This window comes from Equus caballus, chromosome 21, assembly GCF_041296265.1.
Source record: "Equus caballus isolate H_3958 breed thoroughbred chromosome 21, TB-T2T, whole genome shotgun sequence".
NCBI classification, from domain to species: Eukaryota; Metazoa; Chordata; class Mammalia; order Perissodactyla; family Equidae; genus Equus; species Equus caballus.
In genome coordinates this window covers 33,641,295-33,657,890 of record NC_091704.1, presented here as the reverse complement: position 1 = coordinate 33,657,890, position 16,596 = coordinate 33,641,295, and the positions used below count along the sequence as shown (strand labels likewise).

Below are 16,596 nucleotides of genomic sequence, written 5' to 3'. Positions count from 1 at the left end.
AAGGTACTTGCAGTTGGCTTGTGCACACCTAGAGGCGGCATGTCACAGTGGAGGCCAGAGAAGGAAGCCCAGCTTGAGTTGTTCTAATACAAAATCTTCTCTTGGCTCCTTTTTTTCCTTAAATAACTTTTTATTTTTAATTTGAAAATATTATATACATATTAAACAATTATTAGAAAATTTAAATGAGAGAAAAATAAAAGAATACTCATGATTTTATACATCAAGAGAACTATAAACAGTTTAAATTATGTTCTTCTGGATGCTTTCCCAATATCATATTTAATGGCTGAATAGAATTTCATTTTATGAACATATCAGAATCAAGTATACTGGTTAGGAAGTGGTATTTTGTTTGGTTTTGGGTTTCCTCCCCAAAGCCCCAGTACATGGTAGTATACCCAAGTTGTAAGTCCTTCTGTGTGAGCTGCCACCACTGCATGGCAACTGACATGGGTGGTGCCGTCACTCAATCAGGAGGCAAACCCCAGCGGGCAAAGTGGTAAGAGCACTGAACTTTAACCAGTAGGCTATCAATGCCAGATTGGAAGTGGTATTTTGAAGGCAGGTTATCTGGAATCAAATCTTTGTCCTACCCTTTACTTAAATCTTTGGGCAAAACACTTCACTTCTCTATGCTGTGGTTTCCTAATCCATAAAATGGGAGTAATAATAGTTCTTAACTGTATAAGATTGCTGTAAGTATTAAATGCATTCATATCTGTAAAGTACTCAGAATAGTGCTGACTCGTTGCAAGTATGATGTCATAACTCTCATTAGCCTTATCCTTATTATTACCTCTGTTGTCAGACATTCAAGTTTATAGTTATAAACAATGCTATTGTAAACGTCCTGGAAGTTAAATCCCGAGCAAATCACTTTTTTTTTTCAGGAATTCCAAGGGAAAATAAACATAATTGACATTGGTCTCAGAGATAAGTTAATCCCAAGTTTGCAATCTCAAGAGTCTATAGGGACCAGGTGAGTAAATAAATGTGCGAGTCAGACTTGTTTAAGACAATAAGAAGTCATGGAGCCAGGGCCTGAATTGGCCATCTTAAAGGAATTCAAATTTAATACACCCACCGCCCCAAAAAAACAAACCAAAGCAAAACATGCAGCCTCAACAAAACACATCTGTGGGCTTCCAGTGTCCCTCAGGCCACAAATATGCAATTCCTGATCTGGTCGACACCCTCATTTTTTTTATTGTATTGAATAAAATAGTTGACATATTGTGTTAGTTTTAGGTGTACGACACAATGATTTGATATATGTAACTATTGTGAAATGATCACCACAGTAAATTTAGTTAACATCCATCACCTGATAGTTACAAATTTTTTGTCCTGTGATGAGCACTTTTAAGGTCTACTCTTACCAACTTTCAAATACACAACACAGTTGAGCACATCCTTATGTCCTCAGGAGAGATTATTAGGAGCTGAGCTGCCGGCTCTAAAGCTATACACATTTTGAATGTTTTAGATACATGTTACCAAAATTCTTTCCAGAAAGTTGGTCCCACTTTATGTTTTCATGAGTGGTATGTGAATGTCCATTATGATTTTTTTTTATTTATAATTTAAGACTTTTTTTTTTTGCCAGAGACAAAAGATTTGTATATTATTGGGAATTTAATGTATATTTATTTTATTATTATTTCTTCTGTTACTGTTTAGCACTGTACTCCTGGCACTCAGAATAATGTCTGGCACAAAGCAGATGATTGATAAGGCACAAAAATGTATGTATGGGCTTACTGAATGTATGTGTGTATATATGCATATGTACACGTCTATACATATACACACAGTACACTAATTGTCTGTTCCTATTTTCATGCCTCTTTTTAGCAATGAATGTGCTAGAACTTTGGAACACCAGCTGAGCAGCTCCAGCTTCAGCAGAGCAAACAGCTCACTCAGGATGATTCATAAAGAGCTGCCATTAACCTACCTACTTTTTTTATGTGTGCAGTTTTGTCTAAATGGTCGTGTCCTGCCCGGTGGCTCATGACAACATCTGTGCCCATTACCACTGGAGGCCCACTCTGAAAAATATGTTACCTTATTCATATTGAGTCCCACACACCACTTACTTCTCGTATAATCTTAGGCAAGTAAAGTATTCCCTTGGAATTTCAGTTTTCCTATAGGTAAATGAGGAAAATAACATTTGACCCACCTATGTTGTTTTGAAGTGGAAGAGTCTTGGCAAAGTGTGAACTGTTCTGGGAATGCAGAAGAGCATGCCTGGGCTCTCTAGTCATCTTCCATGTATCCTGACATATCTTGCTTCTGTGTATCTTGCTTTATTCAAGGGCAATGACAAAATGCATACCTTCTCTTCTCATTCCCAGTAACTGCCCATCACTGGCCAGGCATCCAGTGTTAGAAAAAATAATAACAATGTTGATTGAGTTAAATGATTCTAAGGGTTTGACATTTCATATAAAAACTCCAGGACTTTGATCCAAGCTGTTTCTAGGACTTAATTTTTGTCACAGTCTAATCAGTCAACTGTAGCCAGATATTCATATTTCAGTCCTTTCCTTCAACTTGGGTGTATTTTGACCATTTCCGTGTTCCTAATATTTCAAAAACGAACACAGAGGAATGAAAAAGGTCCCAAATAAGCAGTGTAATTTGGGAGGGAAGGGGGCAATTACAGGGACATAATGTATTGTCCAAGTTTTTACTATGAACTTTTAAAAAAATCATACTGTTGCTTGTCATATCACTGCAGAATATTGAGAATTAGTTTCATTTTCCTCTTTATATTTTTTAAAAAATATTCTGCTCTAAACTTTAAGAAATATTCAAATCTGGGGCCATGAAAGAATAAGATGAAAATCTGAGCCAATTCTAAACTGATCCAGCTTGCCCATTCTTTATATAATTATATTTTTAGTCTTTTCAGCTATTGAAGTTTAGCCAGCTCCACAGTGGATTACAATTAAAGTTAACAAATAGTCTTAAAACTAGAAAATCTGGCAGTTTTAAAAGAAACATTCCAAGTAAATGAGGTTTCTAGGTACACCAAGACCACAGGTGTGGGAACCTTTCTCATCATGTCTGCGTCCTGTGGCAGACCTTAGATAGGAAAAGGAGTTTTGTTCACCAAACAACAAAGCAAGATTTCTCTAAAGTGAGTAGCTCTGTTGTATTTACATGCAGGCTCCTTACTCAGGCAGACAAAACATATCATCTTCTCATTTGTTCTCCACCTGAAGAGATTGTCCTAACATCAGTGAGCTGGGCCGTAGGGACAATGGTATTGGCAGCTGTCATAAGGCTGCTCACTCTAATGGCAACCCCAGAACATGGGATTATGGAAAATGCCTTTTACTGTCCTTCCTCTTGTCTCTTCCTTCCCACTCAACTTTCCCATCCCTAAGCTCTTTTTGAAAACCTATCTAAAGAGAGAAAAAAATAGCAATACATTGCGTTCTAGGATAATATTTCCTTCAATTTGGCTGACATCCTAATACCTCAAGCCATGGGCTGTTCAGAATGGTGGATCAACCACGAAAGGTCAGTTCTAGCCAATACTGAAATGGGACGCATCCAACAACAATAGACTTGTGGTCAAGATTGTCTGGGTAACTGAGTATTTCTTCGGATCTATTCCATACAGCAGTATTTGGGGGCACTTTGTCATGGGAGATGCTCTCTTTCCAATGAATGTAAAAGGCAAACTCATGGTTATCAGTGAGCTTTAAAAATTACAAACCTCTTTTCCCAAATAGAGATGAGCCCTGGATATTTATAAATGATGCTACTCCCCTTTTTTGTACCAAACAAGAGTCTTAATTACTCTTTCCTGAATTGTAGATTCGAGGTTTTTTTTGTTTGTTATTGTTTTGGGCAGGATATATTACTTCTAAAAGCATAATGTTCAAACTTCATGGTTTCATCAGGAACGACTGATAATAAGGCAACCCAAGATAAGAAGTAGGAAACAATTATCAATCTGTTAACAGGAGAAAAAGACCATATTTTTCTGTGATTTTTCAGCTGTTTAGATTATCAGGAGTTCTTCTAACCTTCAAATAAAATTGAGATTCTCCCAGACCAGATCTAGTTTATCATCTTGCCCAGACTTTCTTGGTCCACCCTGCCATCTGGGCCTCAGCTGCTTCCTCCATGGATCACCCCAGCAGTTGCTGCCCTGGCCTCGTATACTAATGCTATGGGTTGTCTTAGGATCTCCTGCGACGAGAACTGGGCATCAGCACCACCTTTAGTCAACCTTTTATCAACCCATAGCAGATATGGTCCAGTCAGTATGAACCCATCGTGGCCTCTGGCTTCTACAACTTCCAGACTCACATGACAAATGTGAGATCTGCCCAGAGAGACCAGATAACTTAAGCTGAAAGGGTTGAACTTTGACTGGGGAGAGTTAGGAAACGGGAAGGAAGCAGCAGATGAACTCCTTTGTCTTCATTTCATTGACAGACTGTTCTGGATACTTCGTGCACAAAAAGATACCCTGTAAGCCTGAATAACCAGCTCTGTGTGTGTGTGTGTTAAACTGTAACCAGCTCATTAATTTATAATCTTTTCTTTCTTCCCTGCTTCACCTTCTCTTTTTCCCTTACTCTTGTGGTTCTGAGATTTCACCTTCCAATTAAGTCAAAGAACTTAATCTTTGTCTCCAGCTGTATTTTCTAGGAAACCCAGGCTACGATACTCCCCATAAGATAGTAGCTATATTTTCAATTTCTGCATCTGAGAAAATACATGTTGCTAAAATACACTAGATTCAATTATATTTTTTAATGAATTAGTACTTTATATAAGCTAATAGTTAAGAAATAACAAGGTTGAATCATGAAATTGCTAATATTCGGGTATTCTCAACCTAGAAAAATGGCAATTGCATGTGGTTCAACCTAATAATTTTTACACTGGAAGTAATAGAGGGTAGTAATTAAGAATTTGGGAGTCATACTGACTAGGTGGAAAGCAGTTATGCCACTAACTACCTGTTTGATGATGAACAAGTTACTAAATCACTCTAGGTCCCAGACACCTCATTTATAAAATGAAGATAATATCTAGACTTGTTGTGAGAATTAAATTACATAGTTCGTGCAAGTAAGTAGCAAATATTAGCTATTTTTTAATACAAAGTAAGGAATTTATTCCATCTATGGATAATGCCTGGTGAATATACGGAATTAAGGATCCTTTTCTCTAAATCCACTCTGCACTCCCCACGTTCCAGTGAGGTGACCAGTCTGGAAGCTGATGTAGAGAGGACCATCATCAACATTTTGCAAACAGCTTAACCGGAAAGGGTAATGAAATAAGATACTAGTGTTGATTAATGTGGACAAAGTAATCAGCTTAAGTTCTTTAAAAGAGCCTAGAGTCGGGCCTTGAGGAAACACAGCATGGTTGGTTCGCTAAGTTTGGAAGCTAGAACAGAAATATCTAATGAAACTTGATGACGGGGAGATACAAAGGTAGGGAGTCATTGTAAAAAAAAAAAAAAAAAAAAAAAAGACAAGTTATCATATATTTACCATTCAATGGAACCTAACCCAAGGTTCCAAAATAGCAGTCTGTGCTCCTTCCAAACATAAAATTCCATGTTTAGGTGATGAAGAGTCTACTTTGTGTCTCTAAGGCATGATACCTGATTTCCGTTGCGTGTTGCCTGATTCCTTTGAGCCACACTGATCATTTATAAGCTCTGGGCAAAGTCAAGGCCACTTGTGGACCAAAGCTTATTTTCATAGTTGACACAGACCATAGCTACCTGACTTCAAACATTAGGATGAGGTTTCTCTACAAGAATATCCGAGCATTTTAATATGTAATGTCAAACATCTAGGTATTTGGATATATTCAGATGATTATTTTAAATTTTTGGTTTTCAATTTTTAGAAAGTCTTATTAACACAGTCTCTGAGGAGCTGCCCTAATTCATTTTTAAAAGCGTGGAATAATGTTTGAAATACTTGAGCAACTGCCTAAGACTCAGTAAACAGGATTTAGGCTATCAGTGCTTCGCGTGACAAAACAGTATTGGACTAAATTGTACCTCAGAGGTTTACAACTCTACAACTTTCTACAACTCATGGAGAATATATTCACTAGTATTTAAAAATTAACTGTCCCTTTAAAATTAGTGTGTTACGTAAATCAAATTATATTTCTCTTCTAAAGATACAAATACACATATACAATATATATGCACGCATACACACACATACATGCCTGAGTTGACCAAACTCCCTTAGAAAGTCAGTGCTAGAACAAGACATTAGTCTTACATTCTTGGTAGATTAATCATGAGGTGCGGCAGCTCTCAAACAATGAAGAAAGGTCACTATTACCCCGAAGTGGGGAAAGAATGCTGAGTGAGGCTTCTCCTCTCATTTAGGAAGACCTAATGGTGATTTCAACACAGGAGAACGAAAGGCACTCCAAGCTGCTGGATGGAGACGTTGCAGGGGCACAGATTATGGGAGCAAATTGCCTTTTGGAGGCTTGTACCCCGAGACCTGTTAAAAGAATGCAACTGAGCAAAGAAATGCTTTGACAGCAAGATGCTTCCTACTACTATTGAGCATGTCTAAACTCAGCACATAAGAATTAAAAGTGATGAAATTTAAAAGGGAAGTCTTATTTTGAGAATCCAAAAATTTCTGGGTTTTGAAAAAAAGGAAGACCTGGTTTTAAGAACTGGAGCCATCAATGTATGATGTATTATGGCACATTTATTGTTGTTTAATTTATAAATTGAACGGTTAATAATCTTATGCTTGTCTACAGAGCATACAATTGTTTTTATAATTAACAGTTTACTTCTAATATAATATAACAAGGTGAGTGAAGACCTGATGTTATACAGCTGATTGATTAGCAAGTCTATGTACGAACTTTGCTTTTAGAATTCTCTCCTAATTATATAAATAGATAGGACTGCACACACACATAGCACAAGGTGAATTGTGAGTAAAAAACCTGCACTATAAAAGAACATTTTTCATTTCAATTGTTTTGCTTTTTAGACAGCTTGACTTACTCAAAAGCAATAGAAGGGCCTTGACTTTATTTCTATTTCAAAGCACAATCACCACTTAACATCTGTTTTTCTGGGCAGCTGAAACTGTCTTGTTGACGGCATGACTTTGGATGAATGTTTAAAAGACCATCCAGTAATGTGCAATTTCATCTGAGACAGGTACTGTCATGTCAGGTTGAAGCAATTGTGAATAGTCCTTCCTAGATATTTCTAAGGCCATTTGCTAGATGTCATTGACTTTTATGAAAACTACTGGGCCACTTCCTTTCTTGAGCGTGTTTGGAAATACTGTACAGATCTGTTTCCTGGCCTCTGGCAGAGGCTTGTGATGTAAATAAGTTCATATGGCTGGCTGGAAAGGAAGAAGGTGTGTATTACTAGACACAGGACATCAAAGGAGTGTGCATGGTTTCAACAAAAATTAAGAACAGGAGTGCTTAGAGAGACACCTCTGAGAGATTTCTGCAGATCACGGCCTGCCTTGAAGAATACTTTCTCTCTCAGTTAAGACTTCTCCTTCCTGTCTCCATCTCCACCCCCATTCCAAGAATGTAGTAAAACCAGTGTTAACTATGAAAATGGTTATGAGAAAGTCCGAATAACCAGGAAAAGAGATTTGAGTAAAGGGGATGGTGATATGTCCATGTCACAAACACAATCCTAACACATTTTTTTTATTTATATTGAAGCCTCCATATGTCACCACTTTGTAAATTCTCTCATATGGACAACTTTATGCCTTAAAATCTTGCCATCAACAGTTTCCTTAACTATGACATATAACAGATTTTCAGAACCCTTTGATCAATATCTTGCAGAACTGACATGGTGTATGTTCAGATTCAGGTCTCTGTGCCTAAATTAAGGTTCGTTGTTTATAGAAGCAGTTATTAATTCTCAAAATCCTATTATTACAGAAATACTTAACATAGAAGATGAAAACGCATAATCCTTCCTCCCAAAGGAGAACCACTCTCAACATTCACTGCATATCACTATTTCTCACCCAAAATATTTTTCTATACTTATACTATGTGTATTATTACGTTCTCTTTCTATAAAATTATTCTTTGACAAAGATTTTTACCAAAACCTCAGAAACACAAGACTATTTTCACCCTTTCACATTCGATTTTCAAACAGAGAGAGAATGTCCACATTCTTTCTCTTGTGTGTGTGTGTGTGTTTTTTTTTTCCGTTCTTGATCTGATTCCTTTGTTTGATGGAGCACGGTCTTTGCTGATGAGGTTCATAGAAATCTCTTGACATTCTCCAAAAATGCCATTAGATTTTAAACTATAGCATTCATAACTGGCATTTCTTTCTTCACTTGGGAAATTTTAATGAATACGTGCTAGCAAAGTTTGCTATAAAGAAAATTGCTGGTAAGTGATTCAAGCTCTCTCTCTTGATTTCCATTTAAAGTTAAACATGCATAGCAAAAGATTAGAAATTCATGAAACCTTTAAAATTATATTTAAAGGAAAAAAATTGATTTCATGATTAACAAAATTGAATAATACTCAATATAACATCATGAAAAAATTATATATTGACACTTTGCTTCTATTAGGATTTTTAAGTAAGAAATGCTACTGCAATTCTCTACCTAATAATGCTTCCAAAAGCATGCCACAGATGAATATTTACTGTTTACTCTGTAGAATTTATCACCAACAAAGTAGAAAGTGAGCTGGACTAGAAGACAGGGCTCTGGCATCTGTGTCTGGCTCTGCTAGCAGGTCTTTACATTTATAAGAGAAAGTACTTTAACTCCCAAAACTTCTATTTCCTCATCTGTAAAATTGAAGCATAGATTCCATTTTTTTAAAGGTTACTTGAAACACTTAAATGAGCCTATTATGGATTTTGGTGAAAGCTGTTAGTGTAAACTAGTTATTATAAGAAATCTCCCAAATTCAGAGGCTTAACACAAGAGGCATTTACTTGATGGTCATTACATGGACAAGTTCAATGAGCACGTTCCAGGTAGCATTCTTCCATGTGTCTACTGGGGAACTGATGTTTCTTGCATCTTTGTGGCTTTGCCACTTCTCATGTTGTTTCTTATTTGCTATTTAATTTCATCCTAAGTAGAGAAAAATTAAAATTTTAAATTGCTAGATGAGTGTTACCATCCGTATTTATACTATGGAGTGTCAGTTTTAAGTGGGAATATTAGCGTAGTAACCTGGTATGGGGCATCACCAGAATTATCGAGTTCATATTTAGTGGTTCGTTCCCAGAGCCTGCCTGAAGGGACCAGAAGAGACAAACACAGGTCAGACTCAGGAAAGTTGGAAGTGGGAAGAGAGCGTGCCCTCAAACACAACAGGTCAAGGGAGCACTCCACAGGGATACTTGCCCAGCGAGAGCAGACATCCCCAGCCCACTCCCATCCCTCACCTTCAGGCCCTGGGCACCCTGCCCTATGTCATGGAGCATGAGTGTGGTCTGCTTCGAGTCCTACACAGCCAGGTTCCCCTCTCTCCAGCTGCCCTGGGGTAAGTCAGAGTCAGGCATTTCCCCTTCCCACTGGCCCAACTCTGGGCAGACAAGTGACCCTGAGGATCTTTAAACCTCTACACCAGGGATCACTCAGTTCCTGGATCCGGGTGGGCAAGAGATTTGAATCTGCTGTGCTGCCCAATGCTCCAGATCACCAGCACTGGGACAGCTGCCACCATGCCCCACTCTGGACACCACCTGACTCCAGCCAACTCCTCTAGGCCCATGCTCCATTGTCCCATCAGACTTCACTTACAAAACTCAAATTCAAAATAAGATTATCAGGTTATCAAGAGTTTCAGGACTACAGTTGGCAAACATGGGGTCCTTTGAGCACAGAGGCCTGTGCCACTGCTGTGGCCACACACCCATGAAGACAGCCCTAACTCTACTTCAAATGAATAAATCTTCAGGAACAAGGTTTCTTTCTTCCAACTGTGATCCAAATAAAGCCCAAGGCTCCAAGTGACCAAGCCTTGCCAAGGTGTCTCACTCAAAGAAATAGTCCAGTGAAGTAACCAAGAGTAATTAGGAATAATTCTACTCTTTGCTTGCGTTAGCAAAGACTAATACAGAGAACCTAATTCACAACTCAAAGTAACAATATTTAAACTCTTGGTTTCTGTTCTCCAGTCCTCCCTCATTAAAGCTACTCAAGAGTCTTCTATTCTTTGCTTCTCGCTTGCCATTTTGCAAAGAAAAATGTTCTCCCTGACATCAAGCCCATAAAGCTTTTTGCTCTCCCTGGCCTTCCTCCCCTGCCAGCTCTCATGTAAATCAACTCAGCCTCTTGGATTTCTTTTCCGTTTTTCTTCCACATTGCTCATTACTAAGGTTCTCTACTTCAAAGGGGAGCCCAGAAGCTGACATACAGGGCACAATTCTTTCCCTCTGATGAGAGTGGAAGGAGGGAATAGACTATAAATACACATTTAGCAATGTTTTATGCCAATTATACATTAATAATTTTACCCCTCTTATAAATCAAGGGCCTACTAAGTCAGGTTGATTTCATTTATCCCCTAGAACAGCTCTTGATGCTGTAGCCTCTCTTAGTAACTAAAGAGTGGCTTGTCTCTGTGGTGCAGAAGCAAAAAGCACTGGCACCTGCTGTCTGTGTGACACTGGATGAGTCATTTAATCTCAGCCTTCCAGTTCCTCTGGGGTGTACATAAGCTATGATTTTGAGGTAATCCAGAAGCCTGAGGAACGGATTCTTTCTCAGTCTCATGAAGTAATGACTTGATTATATATTAACCAGTAACATCAACTGATCTCAAGAAAATACGTGTCAAGGAAAAGAGGAGGCCTGCACTGAAAAATGTCTCCTTGGAAGGGACACTGGGGTAGGAACAGTTCATTAAGGTTTCCTGAACTTTGGTAAAACATCTCTAAACAACACTTCTTTCTATTTTCCAATTACACATTTCTGATCAATAGTTTGACCTCCAAATACACTGATTCCAGGAGGGAGGAAGTGGTCCCCAAGGATGAAGTACACAAAAGTTATGGTCATTGGAAATGGATACATTCTATTATAAACTAAAATTTTGGCATTCTTCTTTATCCTGATCATTTCAAAGTACATGAAATTGTATAGGTTATTAACTTGTTAAACTGAGTACACAATCTGAAATGTAGTCACCCGTTGGTCAGTATCTCCAACTGAATGCCACTCAACACCATAGCAATATGTGAAATTAGACGCTTAAAAGTTACCTACCAGTTTGTTGTAAAAATTAAAGAGATAGTGTGTGTGAAATTCTCAAGTACAAAGTCTGACTTATATAGTTGCTTAATTGAAGAGGTTTTTTTGTACAAATAGAGTCTTCTACTTAGTTATTCAATTTACGCTGAATTTTTCTAGTTTGTAATCATTGAGACTACAAGGATCATTTGTATTTAATTTGTGTTTCTAAAGGAAGGAGAACAAAATATTCCACGTCTGGTGCTCTGACGAGGTAAAGGGAATCTTCTCTAAGATTTCGATCATGTTAAAAAAAAAAATGAAATTTTAGATCTTCTGCGAGGTTTTTTTCTTCTTTTTGTTTTGCTTTGTTTTTGCACTGTTAAATTTTAGACACCCCCAGTAGAAAACCTCTTAGGTTAGCAGAGCTCCTTAAAACTTCTGTGCTATGAAATGATAGTCACTCACAATAGAAAGTCTTCTATGCCAAAATGCTCGATCATGCTTAATCATATGCCTTAGTTAGAGTGGAGAGCAGAAGTTAAATCATATTGCATAAAAAATTAATAGGAATTTGGGGGTTGGAGGCTAGCAGGTAGAGCAGGACCAGAGACAAAAAGATAAAGGTAGCCAAAACTTAAGGAGGACATAAGAATAGCAAAAAGTGTGTAAGGGTAAGAAATTGCTAATGAACCTTAGAGCAGTGATGGTTCATATTGTCTACAGTTATACTGTGTAATCACTGCATTACTGTCTTAGTCACTTTGGGCTGCTGTGACAAATTACCATAGACTGGTGGCTTAAACAACAAACATTTATTTCTCATGGTTGGGAAGGCTGCAAGTCCAAGATTAGGGTGCCAGCATGGTCGGGTTCTTGATGAGGGCCCTCTTCCCAGGTATCCTCACATGGCCTTTCCCTGCTGCATGCACGCAGACAGGAAGCAAGCTCTCTTGTGTCTCTTCTTATAAGGGCACTAATCCCATCAAGAGGGCTCCATTCTCATGACCTGACTACCTCCTAAAGGCCCCATCTCCAAATACCATCGCACTGGGGATTAGGGTGTCAAAATATGAATTCTGGGGAGACGCAAACATTCAGTCCATAGCAATTACTCTCAAAGCAAAAGTCTGCCACACACTTAGTCTTGTGTTATTGGCACTTTGGGGAATTAAAATAATCAAGGCAGTGTCCAGAGTGGGACGAAGTGGTATGGAAAAGAGAGAGAGAGCAGCAGTCACATAAGGCACGAATCAGAGCAGAGATGGGAGTAATGAGAAGAAATAACAACCCCAAGAAGCCTTAGAGAGTTTGGAGATAAGAACATGGTTGAAGATATTGGTTTCCCAATTGGCAGTGGGGCTGGACAGGGTGACCTCAGTATTCTGGGAGCATCAGAAACATCCAAGCAACTAGCATTTGGATCACACTTGTGGGGCTGAACACCCCAAAATGTATAATGTCCTTGTTGCCTAATGATGATGACGGTGATAATGACGAAGTTCAGAGCTAACACCCCAGCTGTGTGCTCCTCCCTCTGGGCACCTTGGTTCTAAAACCACAAACCACAAACATGCACACTCTTATCTATGAAACTGGGACAGATACTCCTAGCATATTCAAATAAACACATACTTAAATCAACCATCTTTCTGATATGCAAAACTGTAAAAATTACTCATGCTACTTTATTTTCCAAAAATTTGCCTGCACAGACACACTTCAGTGTCACCTAACAACACTCTGTAGGTTTATATACGTTGAATTTTTAGGAACTTTTTTTGAGTGCTCCTTTCCTCAAAACTTTTTATCTCTGTAAAAATCTCACTTCTTAACTTGGATCTGCAAATGTTGCTTTAGCTTATGACAATGCCTCTATTATCATAGTGAGTGTCACCAAAACTGAATAGTCCCACGTGCCCGACATCATCTCTTTTCTCCTGCCTAAGCCTCTAGGTTTACAATCTCCTCCCCATTTTTATCATATGAAATTATTATCAAGGCCTCTGCCTTTCCTTCTCAGTTAGATGCTCCTTCACAATCCAATCTTTACTCCTTTTACCAAACATAATTCTAGATATATAGACTACAGCTCACGTGAAAACCCAAACTTCTTAAAATAAACAAAAACAAAAGAACATAAGCAATGTTACTCCTCTTCTAAATGGCCTAGAAATCCTTCCGTCTGGCATTTGAGTCGGCTGCCTTTTTTTTTAATAGGAGATGAAGAGTGGGGTAGCTCAGTTTTTAAAGAGGGAGGATGTTGGATGAAAGGGAAATTCCTATGATAAAAAAAATTAAGAATTGCTGACATCGTGTATCAAAAAAAAAAAATCTTTAAAAACAATCTACAAGCCTCAGCTTCAAAAAGCATCTTAGAAGAGAATGAAAATTTTTGGTATTCCAATACTCAACTCTGACATTTAAATTGCTTCCTTAAAAAAAATAAAACCCACCCACTTGATGAAAAGACAAAGGGCTATTGTTGTTAACTTGCCAAAGAAACTAATTAGAATACAAAACATGGAATCACTATATTACTACCCATATGGTAATATCATTATTTTTAGTTTCTTGTTATTTCTATCTTTATCTAACCTAAATTTCTGTCTCTAAATACAGATCTTTACCAGCACCAAATCTCTACCTTCACTCAGCCTTAGCAATTTCCAACAACCCAGTCACTTGAGATTACTAAAACGTACTTATTATGAACTCAAAGCAACATAATTAATAACCAAATGTCTATCTGCCTGTTCCCAGCTGAAATGCTCCTGTGTACCTTTACCCAGACACACATACACACACATACATACACACACACACACACACACTCCTTTGCACCATGTTCTCTGCTTGTCCCCCACAAGTCTTGCACCATATGACAGGCGATGGGAAGTAAGAATAATCTGTGACAAGTTAGAAGTAAGGTTATTTAACAAATCACAATCTCTGGCTCTTTGTGCTCTGGGATTTTTGGACTAAACTAATTGTGCAAATTAATACAACTTTGCAGCATCTTGGCAAAATGGAAACAGTTATAAGGTGTAAATTTGTATCCAAATTCTCACCAAAATAACACACCCTAAATTAAAACATATGACCTCCCACAAGCCCACGTAATTACACCTTCTTCTGGGATTCACAGCAAGCCGCTCAGTATATGCTTGTTCTTTTCTTTTTTTTTATATTATCACAAATGTATGAGATATTATTGTACTGTTGTTATTTATTTAAATGTTCTTTTCTCCTCAAACGAGCCTCTGAGGCAGGACCAGCTACATAATTTGCAAGGCCCAGTGCAAATGAAAATGCAGGGCCCCTTGTTCAAAACTCTTTAAGAATTGCAAGACAGGGACACCTGAGCATTAAGCCAAGCATCAGGCTCTCTAATAGTGGGGCCCTCTGCCACTGCAAAGGTGGCACATTCTTGAAGCCAGGCTTGCTCTGAGGGCAACAATCTATGTCTGATTCGTATTTGTAACCCCAGAGCTTATCACCGTGTCTGAGAATAAGCATTCAGTAAATGAATGTTGAAGGACCAAAGCAATAAACAGTAAGGCCCAGAATTTTACAGTATCCTATAGAGAAAAGTAGAATTCTTTTGTAATGAAAAATAAGAATGCTCTTGTCGTATAATTGTTTTCCTTGGAATTTCTGGTAGATGAAATGAGAAATTAATTAAATCAATTAAAGGGTGCTTGCTACCTTCATATCTTCAGATCTCCTTTCTATTTATTTCAGAGACTTTTAAAAAGTTAAGTCAGGAGCTGGCCTGGTGGTGTAGTGGTTAAGTTTGCACGCTCTGCTTTGGCAGCCCCAGGGTTCGCAGGTTTGGATCCTGGACCTATGCACCACTCATCAAGCCATGCTGTGCCAGTGTCCCACATATAAAATAGAGGAAGATTGGCACAGATGTTAGCTCAGTAACAATCTTCCTCAAGCAAAAAGTGGAAAATAGGCCACAGATGTTAGCTCAGGGCCCATCTTCCTCACCAAAAGAAAAAGTTAAAAGTCATAAAGGAAGATCCCAGTAGATGCCAATATCCAAGAGACTGGATTCTGATATTTTGTTAGGGAATTAGGGGGCTCAGAGCAAGGACATACTTCTTTCCACACTCGGGTCCCTCCTCAACGCCACAACCTCCCTGTCCCCAGACCCACCTGTACTCTTTGCAGTACAACATTCCACTTTCACATTCTTGCCTTGTCTTTTTATTCCTCTGTGTTCCACACTCCAAGCCCTGTGCTTCTTCACATTCCAGAATCTTTAGCCAGAGTGTGTTTTTGGCTGTCTGTTTACATGTGACTAGAGATCTGCACGTCTGACCTACAAGTGCCAGTTAAGATTCTTCTATTGGAATAACATTGTCCAACATTGTTAAACTCAAAACAGTGTCTTCTCAGCAGAGAGATGATTCCAGTAGAGGCCTTCAGCCAGGTGCGCCTCAGAACTGCCACCTGTGCACATCTCCCCATTTGCTAGAAGGATAAGGCAACCAGCTTCCAAAAGGAAGAAACACCCCCCAGCACCTCCTAGATCAGAATCTGCACGAAACTCTCCAGGTTCTTCCAAAGTGGTCAATTGCTTTCTTCATTTCAGTGTCTCCCTGTTCTGTGTTTTTGGCTCTAGGCCAAAACGCAAGCTGGCACTGAACAAACTTAAATATAATAAGGAAAGCTGTTCTCATGACATTTATGACCTGATAGGAAACATGAAGTACCAGAGATTTCATGGGAAATCATCTTATTGTAAGATTTCCAATCCAGATTTACTGGCTCTCACGAGCATTCAGGGTTTGGAGAAGTGTCCATTCTCTTAGGTGCTTCCCCAGACCTAAGTGCCAAGTCTTTTGATGTGAATTTATCACTTGTGTAGATCAGATCCTGTCCAGTTTCCAAACCTTCAGCCCTCACTGGATGACTCAGAGGAGGGGGTCTGAGTTATCCGAGTTGCTCTGAAATAGAAAGGAAAGCCTGCCGTAGCCATCTTCCTGAGGGATATTTTCTTAGTCAGGCCTGTGAGAAACAGTCAAGCACGAAAGACTAACAGGGCAACCACGTACAGCTGAACTTGGAGGGAATAATATTAGAGACAGGATTTCAAAGACCTGAAAGAAAATCCATCAGGCTCCTGGCACACGGAATCTGTAAAGACTGCAACCCACAGCTCCTTAGCTGTGCCGCAAATTTTCACCCATCAAGAGCAAATGTTCAGATGTTGCTCTCTTAGACCCCTTCGGCACCCCTGTGGAGCTTTTTGATTTATGCTCCATATCAGCCCTTCTTTGACATTCTTTTCCTCTGTTCTCTTCACCCTATGTGACATGGTGGGCAAATCTCCCAAGAGATTTAA

General features: G+C 38.7%; 1 long non-coding RNA gene across 1 annotated transcript; it reads right to left on the bottom strand.

The window, feature by feature from the left end:
* Positions 1-8,972: 8,972 nt before the first annotated feature.
* LOC138919952 (uncharacterized) lies at positions 8,973-15,520 on the bottom strand. Its single transcript, XR_011430550.1, has 2 exons — positions 15,405-15,520; positions 8,973-9,134 (listed from the first exon to the last, which is right to left on the bottom strand). It is a non-coding gene; the product is annotated as an uncharacterized lncRNA (long non-coding RNA).
* Positions 15,521-16,596: the final 1,076 nt, after the last annotated feature.